This window comes from Rutidosis leptorrhynchoides, chromosome 7 (assembly GCF_046630445.1).
Source record: "Rutidosis leptorrhynchoides isolate AG116_Rl617_1_P2 chromosome 7, CSIRO_AGI_Rlap_v1, whole genome shotgun sequence".
In the NCBI taxonomy this organism is placed as follows: domain Eukaryota; kingdom Viridiplantae; phylum Streptophyta; class Magnoliopsida; order Asterales; family Asteraceae; genus Rutidosis; species Rutidosis leptorrhynchoides.
Window position 1 is genome coordinate 95657094 of NC_092339.1, and position 5908 is coordinate 95663001.

The 5908-nt window shown below is 31.1% G+C and overlaps 1 non-coding gene across 1 annotated transcript; it reads left to right on the forward strand.

Moving 5' to 3' along the window:
- Positions 1-2013: 2013 nt before the first annotated feature.
- On the forward strand, positions 2014-2120 carry LOC139860869 (small nucleolar RNA R71). The gene has a single exon (XR_011763489.1). It is a non-coding gene; the product is annotated as a small nucleolar RNA R71 (small nucleolar RNA).
- The last annotated feature ends 3788 nt before the right edge of the window (positions 2121-5908 follow it).

Sequence of the window (5908 nt, forward strand, 5' to 3'; positions counted from 1 at the left end):
TTTAGCACAGAAATGAGTTGAGATTTCTCATTTTTCGTAAGAGAAGATGAGATTATTACAGGTAATTCAGATTCACCATGTAAATAAGCGTATTCCAAATGGCTTGGAAGTGGCTTTAACTCTAATATCGGTGGTTCTTCTATCGATGATTTGTATCGATATCTGTCTTCCTCTTTCAGCATTTGAAGTTCTTCTGTTGTTGGTTCGTATTCATTAGTCATGAGTGTGGCTAACATTTCAGCTTCATCAATTGGTTCAGTTCCTTCTCCTAAAGAACATTCTCCTGTTCCTTGTAATTCTGGAAATTCTTGTAACAATTCTGCATGTGAATCTATAGTTTGAACATAATAACATGTATCATCTGCAGATTGCGGTTGTTGCATGGCTCTATCAACAGAAAAGGTAACACTCTCGTCCTCTATACTTAGGGTCAGTTTCTTACCAAACACGTCTATTATTGCTTTAGCCGTGTTTAATAATGGTCTTCCTAATATAAGAGGAACTCGAGAATCTTCTTCCATGTCCAGAATTACAAAGTCTACTGGAAATACTAAAGTACCAACTTTAACTAGCATGTTCTCCATTATCCCTCTAGGATATTTTATTGATCGATCAGCTAGTTGTATGCTTATTCGTGTTGGTTTTAATTCTCCAAGGTCTAGTTTAGCATATAATGAATACGACATTAAATTTATACTAGCACCTAAGTCTGCCAATGCTTCTATTGAACTAAGACTACCCAGAAAACATGGAATTGTGAAACTTCCTGGATCTGATAATTTTTCTGGTATCTTATTCAACAACACTGCAGAACAATTAGCATTCATTGTAACAGCCGAAAGTTCTTCCATTTTCTTTCTATTTGTGATTAGATCTTTCAGGAATTTATCATATCTTGGCATTCCTGAAATCACATCAATGAAAGGAAGATTGACATTTATTTGTTTAAACATATCTAAGAATTTAGATTGCTCGGCTTCAAGTGTTTCTTTTCTCATTTTACTCGGGTATGGAAGTGGTGGTTGGTATGGTTTAACATAAGGCTTTGCCTTAACTGTGTTATCTTCATTAACCTTTTCAACTATCGGTTATGTTTCCTTCTCTTGCTCAGGCTGTGGTGCCTGTGTAGTAAGAATAGAGTCATCAGAAATTACAGGTATTTCAGGTGGTTTAAGTGTAATACCACTTCTTGTGGTAATGGCTTTAGCTGTTTCATTTCGGGGGTTAGCATTTGTATCGCTGGTAGACTCCCTGGTTTTCTTTCTCCAATTAACCTTGCTAAGTTACTTACTTCTTGTTCCCGATTTTGGATGGAAGCTTGTTGATTTCTAAATGCTTGAGCATTTTGTTCATTCGTTTGTTTCTGAGATGTAAATAACTGGTTTTGAGATTCTATTAGCTTTGCCATCATTTCGTCCAAGTTTGTCTTTTTCTCATCGGTTTGTGGTGGTTTATTGAAATAACCAGGTCTTTACTGATTGTAAGTATTGTTGGATACTTGTTGATTGCTAGGACCTTGTTGGTTGTTGTTTTGGGCATTTTGATTGTACGGAATGTTTTGATTTCGATTGTAGTTTGGTCTTGGTAGTTGATAATTATTTTTGATAATTATTCCCCGGCCTTTGGTTCATGTATGAAACATTCTCTCTTTGTTCTATTGTTTGTTCAACATTGAGACAATCTTTTGTCAAATGTGGTCCTCCACACTGCTCACAACTAATGCGTATTGCGTGAATATCTTTAGTAATCTTTTCCATTCGTCTCTCGAACGCATCTAACTTTGCGGAAATGGAATCAAAGTCATGGCTAGAATCGGCTCTAGCCGCTTTAGATGAACAAAAAATATCTTTTTCTTGATGCCACTCATGTGAGTGGGATACTGTATTATCAATAATTTTGTGAGCTTCGGTTGCAATTTTCTTCATAATAAAACCACCGGCTATTGTGTCGATGTCTTTTCGTGTAGCGACGTCGACTCCTTTGTAAAATATTTGAACTATTTGATAAGTATCTAGACCGTGTTGAGGACATCCTCTCAAAAATTTTCCGAATCTTGTCCATGCCTCATATAGCGTTTCATTTGGCTTTTGTGCGAATGTGGCAATTTCTCCTTGAAGTCTCACGGCTTTAGATGCCGGAAAGAATCTTTTGAGAAATTTCTCAACTAAAACATCCCATGAATCAATCGCTCCTTCGGGTAACGATTCTAACCAATATTTGGCTTCCCCCTTTAAAGTCCAGGGGAACAACATGAGATAAATAGTTTCATCCTAAACTTCTCGGATCTTAAATAGATTACAAATCCTACTAAAAGTTTGAAGATATTCGTTTGGATCTTCTTTTGTTGTACCACCATATTGGCATTGATTAGTGATCATGTGTAGGATTTGTCCTTTGATTTCAAAATCTGGCGCATTAACATCTGACTGATTAATGGCATGACCTTGGCCCGTACTTGTGGCTCTCATTCGGTCCTCCATACTTTGAGGTTCCGTTTCTTCCATATCTGAATTTATTGAATCTGAATCACTAGAAGATTCTGATTTAACGGTTTCTTCCTCGATAATCTCCGTTGAATAATTTGTGGTTCAGGAGGAATAACTAGTGGTTCAGGATCCTTGAATTATCCTTGAATATCCTCCGGGTCCTTAATTGTGAAGTCGGTTTCAAAAATTGGAGTATCGGAAATTTGAGTTGGAGTACTTGTTCGACTAGATGATGATTCTAAAGAAAAATCAATGGCGACAACATTGGATAGATGTCTTGATCGAGTTACATGTGGTGAACGTATGAAAGGTGGTGAACATTTTGCTCGGTGCATTCACTGAATATCCTATTAGTTATAAAAAGAGAAATAAAAATTATATAAGCTATCAAATTAATAGACTTTTTAGATTTTGCCCACGTTTTGAATAGCCAATAGATGCAGCAGGTAGCCAGGACCCTTTAAATCGGAAGCCCGCAACTCGCCACTAACAAATCCAACTATTACTACGAACCAGAAAATTTTGGATGTCTATTGATTTAATCGCTTAAAATAATTTTTCGTCGAAATTTAAAGAAAATAAAGAAAATTCTAAGTCCTAAAAACTAGAGCGTAGAACTGAAAAAGAAAAAGCGCGTCAAGAAATAAGAGGTCGAAAAACAAACCTCGAAAAACAAAAAGCCGAAAAATAAAAATAAGAAAGTAAAGCGTCGAAACTTAAAAGTCTAAAAACTAAAAATTAAAACTTGCGTCTAAAGGTATTAAAGCTTAAAAGGAATTCTAAACGGAAAACGACAATTACTTAAAAAGGCACTAAAATCTAAAAACTGCGTCGCAAAATTCTAAAGCGCCTAAATCTTAATCTAAAGAAAAAATACTTAAGGGATTTTACGGCAAAGCCTAAAAAATCTAGAAATATAACATAACTACGGCGAAACTAATCTTAAAACTAATTACGAACGATAAATATACAAATTACGAATTAAACGATTAAAAAGATACAAAAAGTAAAAATGAAAGTAAAGTTATAAAAATACAATTTTTTAAAAAATATTATTTTTATATTATTTATTAAAAAGGTACTAATTTATAAATTAATAAAACTAATTAAAACTTAAAATATAGAATTAATTAAAACTAAAACTAATTATTATTAAATTAAACCCTAATCTTAATTAATTAATAATAATAATAATTAAACCCCAATTCTGTCGTACTAGGATCAGAGCTGTCACCTCAGCTCATGCGATCGCATGAGTTGAGGGTTATACATCCATGCGGTCGCATGGCCTGCAAATCCAGAAATGGTTTTGGGCTGCTACAGTACTCGGCCCAATTTTTATTTTTAATCTTATTTTGATTTTGATTTTATGATTTTAATTTATAGAAAATATTATATAATTTAAATAAACTAAAAAAATTACTTATTAGTTTTTATAACTTTTAATAAAAAAAATAAACTTTTTAATTTAAACACTTAAATATATATATATATATATATATATATATATATATATATATATATATATATATATATATATATATATATATATATATATATATATATATATATATATACATACATACATATATATATATACATATATATATATATATATACATATACATATATATATATATACATATATATATATATACATATACATATATATATACATATATATATATATACATATATATATATATATATATATATATATATTATGTCTTTTATATTTTTTTAACACTTATAATAAATACAAAATATTTTTAGAGATAAAAATATAGCGTTTCAAGCTTTCCCCGGCAGCGGCGCCAAAAATACTTGATGTGTGCGAGGTGGTGTATGAAATACTATTATAGTTTACTACAAAATACTATTAAATACGATACAATTTTACACAAGTTATTTATTTATTTATTGAATGGATATACCTAAACCTTGCTACAACACTTATAGGCTGTGATGATCCGAAAGTTTCCGATCAAGTTTAAACTTAATCTTTATATGATTTCATCACGATAAGCAAAGTCTGTAAAGTTGAGTCTCAAAATTTTTGGAACTGCTTACTTGAATTCATTTGTCCTTTGACCAATTCTGACGATTCATGAACATATAATTGTAAATAGATTTGTATGTATATATATATATATATATATATATATATATATATATATATATACATACATAATAATAATTTAAATATATTATATTAGAATTAATTATGTAAAATAATACAGAATAACTAAGTTGCTATTAAATGAATATATATATATATATATATATATATATATATATATATATATATACTTAATTAATGATTATATGTATATTGTAAAATGTATAAATATTAAATATATGTTATTATTAGATATTACATAATTAATAAATTGTAATATTAATATATATGTAAGTATTAGTTAAAATATAGTTATATTAATATTATTATTATCGTTATTCCTATTATTATTATTGTTAGTATTTTTATTATTATTTACAGCATTTCATTAATTAACATACTTATATTTACTAATTAGTAATACTAACATAATAATTTAGATATGAACAAAATTTGTTAGATATATCATCAAATCAATTATACGAATCTATTCAGAGTCACTATTTGTTTTGTTTTTCTTCCCTGTCTTCTTCTCCTGATTGATTCATAATGTAGACACCCTAATAGTTAACTGAATCCGTGAATGTGTATAATTATTATTAAGATTACTGTGCGCTTTTGATTCCTCTCCACTACTTACAGAATTCTATATAGACACATGTGTATGTATGTATTATCTTCACGAATTAAGAAAGGAGAAACCCAAAACCACCCCATATACAATCGGTCACTTCTACCTTCCAAAACCACGCCACCACAGTCATCTCTTCTGGCCATCGTGGTCATCCCTGAGCACCACCACCCTTCTCTCTCTCTCTTCCTCCTCTCTTCATCTCTCTTCGTAAAATGCCATCAACAACCACTCAAATAACCAAATTCCATCACCTCACCTCCCTACGTGAACCACCATTAAACCCACCTTCGATCTAAACTCAAAAATTATAATTGTGAATCACCATCTACTAAAAATCCAGTTATGATCGAAACCATCACCACCGTGAGTTGTCTATCTATTTTTCTGTTGCAATCAAATCACGAACCACCCCCTCAGACCACTTGCTGCTGTGTTACTCGCTTATTACTACTAAAAATTGCTATGATATATGACGATGACGATTGGAAGATATTACACCAAGAAGATGATGAATAGTAATAACAATGATTATGTAACGAGCATGATATACGCTGGCAGCGTTTTGTTTTCTTCTGTTTTTTTTTGTTCAGTCGACAACCATCACCACTCAAACTCTCATAACCTGCTACCTGAGCTACTTCAGCTGCTACTGCTCAAACGATTATAAAT